Source organism: Plodia interpunctella, chromosome 16, assembly GCF_027563975.2.
Source record: "Plodia interpunctella isolate USDA-ARS_2022_Savannah chromosome 16, ilPloInte3.2, whole genome shotgun sequence".
Taxonomy (NCBI): Eukaryota; Metazoa; Arthropoda; class Insecta; order Lepidoptera; family Pyralidae; genus Plodia; species Plodia interpunctella.
Genome location: NC_071309.1, coordinates 8617873 through 8632407, shown reverse-complemented (window position 1 = coordinate 8632407; position 14535 = coordinate 8617873). Strand labels below are relative to the sequence as shown.

Sequence of the window (14535 nt, the reverse complement as noted above, 5' to 3'; positions counted from 1 at the left end):
GCCAGTAGTATATAGCTTGTGAGAAATAACTATAAATATAAAGATTGACGAGAAAAAGTGCCTGTGAAGGTCTAATTTCTGAATAAATGATTTGAATTTTGAATTTTGAATTTGAATTTGAATTCTTATCGAGCATGTTATTGTGAACACTGTTGACAGATTTTAATGAATCATCCATATTTGACATGACTTTCGCTTAACTATTAAATTAAATAGTAAACCAGTGTGCAGGTTTCCTCACGATGTTTTCTTTACCAGGAACTGGAGGTGGTCTATGAAAACGACTGAACATAAGTCAGTGCTTTTGTTAATAGACTTAAAAAGATAAGTTTTCAACGATATCTAATCTGCTAGATTACATATCATTGAAAACTTATGAAATGAATGATTAGGTAGTGATTTTGATACCATAATTTTGTCCCATTAATATTATAAATACGGGTAAAAACTTATCTAAGTTTTTACCCCTTCACGCTTTATCTACTCAATCAAGATCGAAATTCTACATACATATACGTGTGGACGGACTCTTATACTAGGATTGTTCTTTCAAAGCATGTGAATTTAATGGGTTAAGTTTTGCGACTAAACTGTAGATTTATCGTCCTAATGGGCTACTTTGTAAACAATAACTGGTATTTATGGTAATTTAGGTAATAGAATTAAGAACTCAGTCGTTGAATAAATGGTTACACATTGTAGCGTTCTGTTCCTTAGGATAGGAACCCTTCATATCCATGAATATCGTACAAAGCGACTGAGGCACACAGGCTCGGTAGCTGATATTAAACAATGCCATTTCCAAGGAGGATTATTATTACATTAGGCAGGCCGGTTGTAAGATAAAGCTGAATCATTCAAATTGCCAAACATGCCAAACCTTTAACGTGCCAAATTAATGAAAATGTAACAGAAAAACTATGTATTTTGGTAGGCCAGGCCACAATCTATGAAAGAGGGCACTACGCTTACAGCTTATAGTTAAAGCTAAATGGTAAACCAATCAATACAGTGATTCCACTAGCTTCGACATGCAAAAAAACGGTTATTAAAGAAAGGGCCGCGGCCCGGGGCAGGTTGCACCACAACTTACTGTTTAATTTTCAATTTAGATCGCAATTTCCGATGCGTTCCCAAACTGGGCTCGATAGATTTATGCGCGCATTGCAGAATATATTAAAAGAAATTAAACTTTAACTTACGGCCGTGGAGATAACTGTAATGAAATTGGGCGGTTTTTAACAAATTCGTTCGTAAGATAAGAATGGCTAATTGACGATCGTGTGCTTGTTTTGGCTTGATTAACAAGGGAGTGCAAATATAGAGGGCACAGGGCTCGTCTCACATGTATAAAAGTGAATTTTTATGGAAATCAGTTGGGAAAACAATTATTTTACTGGTGTAATCAACTAAATATTTCATCTTAATAATACTTATATCTCTGTATGACCAAAAGTAGATTAATTGATTAATATTCAATTGCAAGTTTAAATTGAATATCTGTGTTTTTATTTTTACACAAACACTCTTTTATGATTGTATTATTGTAATGTTACAACATTAGATTTTTATTGTCATAAGTAAGTACTTGTTTGATCAAGTTTCAACTAAGTTAGTACGTTTATTTGGGTACATATATTGTAATACAATATCAACAAATATACTTGAAACATTTATCAACTACATATGACAACTGACAGTCCAGTGGAAACATTGATTTTAGTACTTTATAAAAAAAAAAACAAATGGCACGCAAATGTCGTTACTTACATAACGCTGAAAACCATTAAATAATACATGAGTTAGCGTGCATTCCACTTCAAAGATCGTGAAAGAGAAAGCCAAGAAATCGTCATAACCATCTCAACTTATCATAAAAACTTATTAGCATACATTATGCACTTTTTCTCGTGCGTGCTTTTTCTATTGGTAATACAGCTCTTACTAATGCCATTTCAATACATGCCATACATGCATGTTGTTTGCCCGTTCGCGGAAAAAAAAGTAGCCTGTCAAATGTTCGCGCCATTATTTTTTATTTTTTTAATTTGCAGTTCGTTTCGTTGACGCGACGACGGCCAGTTTTCTGCAATTTACTGATGGATTGCCGGTGCGAGCACATAAATTCGTTTTGTTAGATCATTAGAATAGCGTGACTAAAGACTATAAGGTATCTTGTCCTCGGGTGTTTAAGCGGTGTTCAGTTTTCTACGGATTTATTGAGAAGCAATTAAATAATTTCCTTTAATAGCTCTGATATTTGATACCTGTTTAAATCCTGCCATGTTAAGATATTATGTCACATGTTTTGCTGCAGTTAAACGTGTATTTAATGTGTGTTTTAATACATATTTTATATAGCTTAAGTGTTAAATAGCCAATATTTCAACAGCATAGGTATAAATTATAAAAATATATCATATTTATGTAGCGTGAGATGAGAACATACAGATTTTTTATTTATTTGTAACATATAGTCGACTATTGTTATATAAATTTGGTAATTATTTTACTAATAAACATAGAATGAATATTATTTGTAATTATCTATTAATATTTTGTATAGTTTATTCAGAAAACCAATATGATTTTGTAAAATTAAACAGATTGAATGCGAGTATCAAATGAGGACTATTTATTGATGAAAAAAGTAACGTGTGAAAGAAACGTATAATCTCTAATCGAGACTAAACTATAATGATAAAATAACTGGAATTGTTATAACAAAAAAGTATAATTGAACATTTATGGCAAATGCATACCTACGACCAAATAGGTATAAAAGCATTCAACTGTCACTGACTTAATAATAATCTAAGACCTAAGTGATTCTAACTGAACTCTTGTTAAGTATAATGTAAAAATATAGCAAAGAAAATGTTACGTAAAAATCACAATTTTCTTTCCAGCATAACAGCGTTTACAATAATGTGATGATATATATATATTTATTTATTTATTATACTATTGAGCTAGCCACAAAGTAAGTTCGAGACTTGTGTTATGGGATACTAACTCAACGATACTATATTTTATAACAAATACATATATAGATAAACATCCAACCTTTTTCTGATTGGCTGGGCCAATCAGAAAAAGGTCATTTTCCATCATGACCCGACCTGGGATCTCGAACCTGGGACCTCTCGGTTCAGAGGCAAGCACTTTACCACTGCGCCACCGAGGTGGTCAAAATTTAAACAATTACAATAATATTAAAATATGAATGTGTGTGTGAGAACTGCATCATCTACAATCCGATTCTCGATACGATCCGATGCTCGGGTTGCATTTGGAGCTATAAAACCATGAAATAAGTTAATTCAAATTGTTGTATATATGTAGGTTAGAGCGTACCCGAGCGTTAGAGAATGACAAAGGGAGCAAATTCATCCCGGAAAAAGGAAGATTCCGCGGGAAATCCACGCAGGCGAAGCATCGGTTTGAATATATTTTTTACGGCACTATTGAAAAGCCGATGTGGCGTGTGGTCCCGCCCTAGAATAGGCCAACTCCATATCCTCCCGTGGATGTTGTACGAGGTGACTAAGGGACACAAAGCCTTCGCAACTGATAGGCAACAATATCATTCCCAAGGAGGGTTAACGTCAGGCAGGTGGCCGGTTGTAAAATCATAGCCAAATCTTAATAATTTGAAAGGTTTATTTTTACGATGACCCTGGTCTTCGCGGCGTCATAGCCCGGAATGCAACCGGGAACACGTATGAAGATGAATGAGTGTATTGAAAAGCCTTTTTTGAGGTTGCCATTTTAAGCATTGAATCTCTTTTTATAGTAGGTTTATTTATCAAGTAAGATAGGATCGCTATCCTAGGTACTTTTTACTACTCGTCGAATGACTAATTAAAAATCTTTCGCTATTAATATGCGATTTAATGACCCTTTTTATACCCATCCTTTATTAAGTCTGGTTCTTGTATTTAAATGATATTTTATGTTAATGGTATCGTGAGATTGTAAAAGTTGGTTAGATATTTTTAATAGCTTGGATGGTTTCAAGGAGTATTTCCCTTCAAGGTTTATATCTATACAATTTCTCTTTAGATCATTATGAATTTTTAGTTAAATATAATTGACTCGGGCGTACCAGAGGTAGACTTTGGTACAAAAGGTCACTCTCGTCTATTTCAGCAGCCAAACGGCAGTGCTTGCATTGTTATGTTTTGAAGGGTGATAGAGGCAGTGGTCATCGGGTACTATGACAGAAGATCCTGGGCCATAAATTAGGCAAGGCGCCGTGACATAAACAATGAACAAGACATTATGAGAAAGATATATTTTGCATTTAGACAACATTTTGCTTCACGTTGCGACTGAGCCATTTAGAATAACTAGATACTATTGCAGACTAGCTATAGAGCTGTTTACATATTAGCTCTGAGAGGAAAACCCCGAAAATTGGAAAATATCTTCGTTGATGAGCTAAGCTATGTGCTTCATATTGTCACTTTTATATTGATCTAGCTGCGCCACGGGGCTTCGCTCCTGTGGGAATTTCGGGATAAAAAGTACCCCATGTGTTATGCCAGCTTATATTCTACCTGTGCACCATTTCATAACAATCCGTTCAGTAGATTTCGCGTGAGAGTAACAAATATACAAACACATCTTCACAGTTTATAATATTAGTGGGATGTGTTAATGTAGTATCGAAAGAGAGTTTCGTCTCTTAACGTTTATTCTAATATTTTAAAATCTTTATTTGGTGTATGACTTTAGTGTATATACAGTCAATAGCACATCAAGCTATTGTAAGTAAATTCGCCGTTATTACCACGACATAAAGATCAAGATAGGATAACTTGACATTGTCATTTTGACGACCTCGGTGGTGCAGTTGTAAAGTGCTTGCCTCTGAACCGAGAGGTCCCGGATTCGAGCCACGGTCGGGTCATGATGGAAAATGATCATTGTCAGATTGGCCCCGGTCTTGGATGTTTATTTGTTATAAAATATAGTATCGTTGAGTTAGTATTCCATAACACAAGTCTCGAACTTACTTTGGGGCTAGCTCAATCTGTGTGATTTGTCCTAATATATTTATTTATTTATTTACATGCGGTCGACTCTACACAAACAAATAGAATGACTAGAAGAGCCCTTGATAGAGCAGTCACAAAGCCAAAGTGAAGTAGCGCCAATTTATTTGGTAGCATTTTGCGTTAAAGTTGACTGGTGCAAACCTCATATTTATATAATGTGAGGTTTGCACCAGTCAACTTTGACGTTAACTTTAACGCAAAGTGCGCCATTTTGTCAAATCATGGTTAAATCATGGAATTAGTAGGTACCTACTAATTCCATGGGTTAAATTCAACGTCAAAGCTGACTGGTGCAACTCACTCTTAATGTTAAAACCGTGCGCTTTTACATTATCAAAGTCGATAGTCACAACTCTTCAGTTATTACCAATAAATAATTTCAATATGTACCTATATTTATTTTATTACATGTGTGGCAAATACTTAAATGTCTGTACTTCATTACAGGAGTGACAACGAAAATAAAAAACAATTAACACTGATGATAGAATTGTTAGTTTTTAATCACATGGAAAGTTACTGACTAAAACGTAATATTAAATTTTTTTTTGGGGGTCGAATACTCGTACAAAATAACAGAATTTGAGAGATCGAGTGAACAGTATATTAAAAAAAATGTCCATATTTTAACAGTGAATGCGCAATTTGTATAATTATATTACTGGTCGCAACAAAAAGTTGGCAAAATGCGTATGCTACTACGCAGACGAAATAGTATTGAAAAAATCATTTCATTTGAATTTCAAAGTGCGCCAGTGATCGTGGCATGGCCAACTAGTTTTTATTTATTTATCTACTTTTGTTTATTGGCCTGCACTTACATGTGTTTTAATGATGGGAGTAATGATTCTTAAGGGCATTTTTATATTTTAAATGTTTGCGACAGCTATTATTAGTTTCATCTTGAATAATGTTTTATATAGTAATGTTTATGGCTTCGATTTAAGCTGAATTTCATTACGGACCAAGTGACATTTCAAAAATTTCATTCAGGTACGTGCTCAAATGAAATTAATTTAATGTGAAAATATTTTTATTGATTGAAAATAAGTCTAGTGAAATTCATTAATATCGCCAACATCAAAGCTTTATTTTGATTGTAAAATTAAGTTATTAGAAATACTTAATTATATTTTGATACGTCGAATCTGACGTTACGAAACAGTTTTCACACCGCTAGTTTTATAATGAAAATTAGACTTATATATAAAGTCTAATTTTCCAGGCCACAAAGACCTTCTTCTAACGTTATAATATTAATAAATACTTAAACGTTAATAATAAAAATAAATTCCGTCTTAATGACAGCGAAACTAGAACATAATTTTTGACTGCCAACGGAGATACTGTAGCAACCTTGGTCCAAGTTTGAAAATTCTGTTCAAAAATTAAAATTTCTCTTCAATCCAGACTGTTTAGTATAATGTGGTATAATCGTATGGTTTGGTGGTCCGTAAGTCCGCTACGCTGGTCTGACAGACGGCCTGACAGGGCAAAAAGACCTCGGTTGCATTCCCACAGCTGTACTTGTTTTTGCTTAGATAGGGCTGCGATCATAAGGATAGGCATTTGGGCTGGAATATAGACATTAATTTTTATTGTGCTTATAGCAAATTGTTCGGATGTGTCGATTTGCGCAATCATTTTTAACTTATGATGTTACCGCTGTTGGTGTAAAAAGTTATTGATTGCCCGTTTCCAAATGTTATATAGATTTGTCTCCTTATGGAACTGGGAATTATTTCTTTTTTTTATCGAGATTATTAAGAAAGATATTTATTAAGCTTATATGCTTACTTATTCTAGTGGAACAAAAAAATGACGTTGAATATCTGTGCTTAAATATTTAAAAAAAAATTGGCGAACTCGTCACGCTAACAAAGATTTAGTCAGTCGTCGATATTTTTGTAAAAAATTTGGAAAATTTGTAAAAATTTTGAACGACTCACAAAATATTTCGGCTTTTTTAATGTAATCAAATTAAATAAAGGAAAGAAACATGGCCGAAAACGCATGAAGTACATACCTACATATTTATTCAAAGGTATATGTTTTTATTCAAAGGCAGTATTGGCGCCAACCATCATTACTCGATACACTTTTGTACGTAGTGCGCGGGCGCAGTGCTTCTTGCTTACATTCCCCACGCGTCTATTATTAGTAGTACATTTTTCTCAGCTGAAGAGGCAATCCGCTTGATACCCATCAACGTTGTGTGGCGGCCATTTTGAAAAAGTCGTTCTACTTGTCTATGACTTACTTGTACGTAATGTTGAACTGTGAACTACAGTTTAAAATGTTCGTTCGTTTGAAATATTTTATTTCGAACTCGACTTCGACACGTCCAATACTAAAATACTAACTGTCATTTGTTTATGCTTTATTATACTCTACTAATAATCTTTTTGAAATGCGTAGAAGGACATAGGGAACCTTCCATACCAGAAAAAAATCAATTTCATACCAGTGAATCCGCCGGCAAAAGTTAGATTAATATAACGAAACTTAAATAAACATCTTAATTGGGTTGGACTTCCAGATAGTTTTTCCACCACTTATGAGTAGTATAGCTAGGTTTACCAATACATCTTTGTTAAGTTATACTTAGTAAGTTTAGTGTATTACATATAAAACAAAGTTTTCTACGGCGTTTTAAACTGACGGACGTTTTAAATCCGTGAAGACCGAGTGTAATCATTTGTCAAGATGATTTTGTATTGAAATATAATAAATTGATAAAAAGCTGACTGTTGCGCTAATGTGCGTGTATGTAGCCCTTTTAACAAACAAGTGCGGCAACTTTTTATTATAAATTCGCCTATAGAATAGAATTAACTTCATATGAGGCGTGCAATAATTCATGTAATAACATTTTATATGTGATGAACATAATGACCATTATTGTGTCATGCAGGTGATGATTGGCAAGCCACCGGGAAAGTATCTTATGGGGCTAATCAGTTAATGATGTCAACTCTTATTAGCTGCGTCCTCTGACTTCGCTTCCGTGGGAAAATCGGGATAAAGAGTATCCTGTGTGTCACTAAGGAATAATGTGTAGCTACACACTAGTGAAAGATTTTTGGACATCGGTTGAGTAATTCCGGAGATTATTTATCTCTTGCAAACAAACACTTTTTTACAATATTCGTGTAGATTTAGTATAGGTGTTTAGATACATTTGAGTCAATACAATGCTTTTGTCCACGGCTTCGCCCGTTTATATTTTGGTAGACCTGAAAAATATTATTTTCCATGTATATAAAAACCATGTGCAGAATTTTTTTGTGTCTACGTTCAGTGTTTACGTCCAATTTTATGAAAAAAAAAAAAAGATCAAAACGTATTCGTATAGAAAGGATATAAAGGATATAAGTACGTAATACTAATAACTTCCCGCGACTTCGCTCATGTAAGTGTTTTGTGAAATTACTATTTTTATGCGATTGAGCGAGCGTATTTCTATATTATTGGGATGGATTAGTAATATAATTAGAAACTACGGTAGACAAACTTTATTTACGGTTTTTTTTTTTTAATTGTTCATATCAAAAATGACACATGAAGATATATGAAATATGCAATTACAACACGATTTTAGTGCAACTTAAAATTAGCTTGGCTAAAACTGAACAGATTTACGAATATTGCCTTTCTGAAATTTGATAGGAGACAGTTTAGGCAACAAAGTGCTACGAATGCTTTATTTCAAAATGCCAGAACGTGCTCTATTGGCACGATTTATTTGATTAATCTATGCTTGTATTGTGTGCACAATTTTGGAAAGGATTTCGGCTTTACCTCCTTCGAAATGCGAGTTTGCAAGTGGATTTCGGGCTGGTTGTAGAATTACAGCTGAATCTTTAAAATTGTATGGTATATTCCATAAGCTAAATGTATAAACGAATCTTGCATAAGTTATTCCATAGTAAAGGGTTCCAGGAATAGAGGAAGACCTAAGAAGAAATGGATGGAGTGTGTCAAGGACAGTATGAACAGAAAAGGAGTATCAATGGATATGGCAATTGACAGAACGAAATGGAAGGAACTTACATACTGTGCCGACCCCACATGAGTGGGATAAGGTCAAGAAGAAGAAGAAGAAGATTCCATAAGCTGGCTTCGTGGCGTCACAGTCCCGTGTGCAACTGCGAAGATGTAGGAGATATAAGTCGGAAACTTCCGTCAAGAACGACAGTTAAAAAAGACAAAGCTGTTAGGTCATTACCAGTTTTCCAACACACATTATTTATTGACTGATCGTGTCATTAACCTCATCAGACATCTTTCATCATACACAAAGTATTATGACCATATATCTTATATATCTTCGGCCGTATCTTCACATCTGCATCTACAATAGCATAGACAAAAAGTCTATAATAATCTACTCGCGTATGATATCGCTGGTAGGGCAGACTCGAGATGAATAACTTAAGGAAACCAGCTTTTGCGAGTTTTTGCGTCTTCTTGAAGAGACTAAATTGTATAGACATAATTTTATATTGTGGCTGTGTTAAATTCTGCTTCATACTAATATTATAAATGCGAAAGTTTGTATGTTTTTTACTCTTTCACGCAAAATCTACTGCCCCGATTACCATGAAATTTGATACACTGGTAGAATATAACTTGGAATAACATATACGGTCATTTTCTTACGAATTTCCCACGGGAGCGAAGTCTTAGCGAGCTAGTGTAACCATGATTCTTGACAGTTTTCCATATAAATTCCAATGTCTTTCTTTTAATCCGCTCATAACAACGCCACTTGATTATTCTCGAGTTGTTATTAGTCATTTATTTTGTCATACAATCCTATGCGAAAGTTTGTGAAGATGTACATATGTGTGAATGTATGTATGTTTGTTACTCTTTCACGCAAAATTTACTGGAGGGATAGTTATTACATTTTAAACACTTACAATATAACCTGGAATAATACATAAGGTACTTTTTATTCCGAAATTCTCATAGGAGCGAAGCCTTGGGGCGCAGCTAGTAATTAATATTTTGTAACCTATTGGTCTAGTCCTTTTATTCTATTAGTTATCTCTCTCATGTAAGCGTTCTCCAGTTTCTTAAGTTAAGTCGGAGCCCAAGGTACGCTTTCATACTTTATCTTTATCTTTAAATGCCAGTAGTTTGTAGCTTGTGAGAAATAACTATTTAATATAAAAATTGACGTGAAAAAGTGCTTGTAAAGGTCGAATTTCTGAATAAATTATTTGAATTTGAATTTTGAATATCGTCTCCACTTTGCACGGTCGCCGGCATCACTTGATTTTTTCCTGTCTGCCATCCCTTGTCAGACTATTGGCACGCATAACATCCTTGACGACATCAAGCCAGCACTTCCTGGGCCCCACTAGATAATTTAAAAACTAAATGAAATATATGTATGATAATTTAAAAACTAAATGAAATATTGTGTATAACATTGTGCATCGAGACTACAATGTGTGATTCGCCACAAAAACTGGCTGCGGCATCGATATGAAATCGATTAAATTAAAATATCGAGAATCGCAATCAATTGTTGTTAATTTCACAGTTGAGTCGTTTAGATTGGATATGGCGGATCGCCTGCACTTGCTGTAGACATGGAAACTTTCTTAATAAGTATAATATATTTTTACTATAATATAGTTTAAAGAAACTCATTGTCAGTGTCTACATCCTTTTTTACAATAAATATATATAAAATTTCATAAAATTGTTTGGGCAATATAATACCCATGGTATAAAAATATATATTAAAATGTGTACAGTATCTGTGAAAAAATATTTCCGTTTTAGAAAGAGACGAGGTGATTTCGGTTTGTAGAGCATTGTCCTTGTCTATACGGCGACTGACAAACGTCACCTGTGTAGTGTGTGACAGAGACGATATTCTATAAACTGAATGTCTCTTTCTAAAAGTCGATCATTAACATTCAAAGGGTCATATTTATTGTCAGGTACTGTATGTTTGTACATCAGAAGTAATATAAATCATTTCGATTAATTTTCATTCGTCTATAATTCGATATTTTTTCCATGTTATGAAGCAGGTGTTTACCTGTTAATATTATAAGTAGTATAATATTAATGTCAAGTCTGTATGTAGTGGTAATAAGTGCGGATTTGAAATTAATTTGAGTAGTTTGATTTGATGTCAACTGTACAACTCGATTTTTATGAAACTGTTTACCTTTTCCATATCAATAAAATGTAAATGACGGCGTACGGGAGACATTAATACAATTTGCGCATTCGATACGCCATTTTTTTCATTTATGGACCAAGTATGTATTAACTGGTTATGTTCTTAAGTAAAATTAAAACTTGAACAGCGGATATTACTGGTATAAGTTTGTGGTAATGGATACAAATAAGATAACGAATTTAGGGAAGGTTATTTATCAGATTAGATGTCAATGCGACCATGGATGGACTGATTTACATGATATAAAATTATTCCGTTACTGAGTGCCAGACTGATTGACTAACAGACAACGCACAGCCGAAACCACTGGGCGTAGAAAGCTGAAATTTGGTGTGTAGGTTCCCTGGGGAGTGTAGGTGAGCACTAAGAAGGGATTTGCTGAAATTCCCACGGGAAACGGATTTTTACTTACATACGAAGTTGTGGGCAAAAGCTAGTTCAATATAATTGTTAATCAAAGTTTAGTCGTATTGCTGGATTGACGTGGCACTAGTGACGTCAAAAATTTGAGCACTGAAACGATTCTGAAAAAATTCTCGGAGATACCAGAGAACATTCAGAAGACATTGGAGAAATTTCCAATGAGTCTTTTTACATGGAACGCAGCGGTCGAAACGCTTGCACGACAGAGGTCTCCCACCTCCACATCGCTATCAATTCTCTTTTATCATCAATGAAAATCTTAAGAGAAAATTCTCAATGAAGTTCTCAAAGAAACCTCCGGATAATATCAACGGGAGAAATTCCCGAGAACAGAAAAATTCTCGGCGGTTCATAGTGATGCTCTAACGGAATATGATTTCTCGTGTCACACAATTAGTTTCAATTTCGCGTAAATCCTGTTCGATATTGAATCTTCTGTTCTATACCTTCTTATTCTAGGACGACGGTTGTGTAAAACCAGTATTGACGTGTACTGTATTTTAATATCAAAATTCCAGAACGAAGTACGGGTGTAATAATTAATTTATAATATTTAATTAAATTTTAATACCTCTAACCATTTAATGGTTTGTGAGTTTCATAAAACGAATTGCATTAAGTAGCACAGACGTAGCGACCTTTTAATTCTCATTTACTAAGAGTTTCAAGATATTTAATTGAGTTTATTTATTTCTCAATATAATACATGGGATGATAGGCTAAAGACTTTCGTTACTTATATACCACGAATGTTGAACCTTAAAACTTAATGTAAATTGGCTGGCTGCGATAATATTATATATATGAAAAGTCATCCTATATATGATATAATAAAAACAATTAAATTTTAATTCAATTAGGATATTAAGGTGTGCCAGTTGGAAGTCACTTGCATGCCAGCCCAGTAGCATGCAAGTGACGTGCTGTGCCGCACGTGCAGTGCACGTGTCACGTGTTATTATTTACACATGTAAGTTAGCACCTTGCACAGTTTTACTTGTATGTACCAATCTCCGCCATTATATTTAAAATTTTCGCTGATCGTGATTAAAAATAATCGTGTAATTGATCGTAGTGCGAAATTTAGAAACTCAAAAAGTTTGAGAAGTTAATTCCCTAGTCCAATCGGTTGAACTATTTAATTCCTCTTGTTTAAGATATTATTTTTCTTTTTTGTCGATCTATAATAATATCACTTCTGCATTGTGCATAGTATGAAATGCAAGCGAGGCAAATGCAATGGTATCTGCAGTGCAAGCTGACAGGCGTGAGCGATCCAGTTATATACGATTTCGCTTGATCGGCGTAAAAATTTTAAAAGCAGATTAACTTTTTTTTTTGTTTTTTTTTTCTTGATAGCCAGTAGCTCGATTAGCCAGTGTTATTTAGAGCAATGACGAATTTTTAAGCAGGGACGCTTTATAACTCAAGCGTTCGTTAGGTGCCATTCGAATTGGTGCACATAACGTTAATGTGGATTAAATTAAAATGAGACGAATCTTTCAAAAATAATTTATTATCGTTATAGAAACTGCAATCGACCTGACGCTTTCAATGTGGTCTTACGACTACCTCCTTTTTGGATAGTTAAATAATTTTATAATTTTAATAAAACTTTATTACGTTTTAATTTTAACCTTGTAAATATCTTGGAGATAATTCCTTGGTGAAATTACAGAGGCTTCCAATAACCGAGCTTCGTTTATGAGCATAAAGTCGAAAGCGCAAAAAGATATTGTAGATCATGTTGTTATGAGAGCAGAATGTCCAAAGCATTTTTAAAATCGCAGAAGACCGCACCAGAAAGGCCAGAATATAATACCCGCATATATTCAAATTTAAATGGATTTGTTATATGTTTCACACATGCTTTTTAACTTAATTTCGAAGATATCAATGAGATGAAAATATTCTGGAATCAACCGGGGATTGAACCCACGTCCCTGTCTATCCGAAACAGTGCTCTCAAATATAAGACATAAAGACATGAAATAATACAATACTCGATTCGACGAACTGGCATGGTCTCGATAGTATTCACATTTTATTGTGGGAATCAGATCCGTGAAATCTATCAAATCTAGAATGGACTTGACGTTTGTGTATGTTGTTTGTATCTACCTCTTTTGACGATTTGATGGTATGCCATTTCGCGCTTTTGGCTTTATGCTCCTAAACGGATTTTATTCTTTATATTCGTATCCGAGGTTGAATCAACTGTGAAATTAACTCTTAGGTTTAATGTCTGCAGGATTAACTATATATTACCTAATTACCAAAATTAATTGCGTACTGAAGAAATTTCTTGTTTAATTTCAAGAATAATTAAATACATTTTTTTATGTTGAATTTATTAATACTAGGTATTTCAATCAGCTTTTTTAGATCTTTCAATTTATTGCTATGGTTGTAAATGTTATCATGATAAATGGCCTATCAATATAATTTGCACAGGATGAAAGAAAGGATTTATGCGCTGAGTTTTTATCTAAAATTATTCGTAGTTGGCATTTAAAGTACCTGTCGAATTGCGAATATTCGACATTTTAACAAATGCCAAAATATCTGCAATTTCACCCAGAGTTTACTAAATTTGAATTATTTACAATACAAATATATATGCCGTTCAAAGGTCGATATTGCTACAGCATATTAAAATCCACGAATATTATCAATGTAAAATGTTAAGGATTTTCGTTAATAGAAACTAATTCAATGAATTTTGTTTCAACTTTCAAATTATAAGAGTTGAATTTGATATTTTAGGTGAAAATATATTTTTACCTTGGACTTCATCCGTTCTATAGAACAAACAAATGTATTAAGCTATATTACGAAACT

At 33.8% G+C, this 14535-nt stretch overlaps 1 protein-coding gene across 2 annotated transcripts in view; it reads left to right on the top strand.

The window, feature by feature from the left end:
- The window catches only part of ds (dachsous), a 301443-nt gene that overhangs the window by 14523 nt on the left and 272385 nt on the right, over nucleotides 1-14535 (top strand). The window contains exon 1 of one of the 2 annotated variants that reach the window (XM_053756980.1): nucleotides 5853-6056. The exons of the other annotated variant lie outside the window; for it this stretch is intronic. The gene's annotated coding sequence lies outside the window, so the exon portion shown is untranslated. Of the gene's footprint in view, nucleotides 1-5852; nucleotides 6057-14535 lie in introns of those variants that run through there. 2 annotated transcript variants of the gene reach the window in all.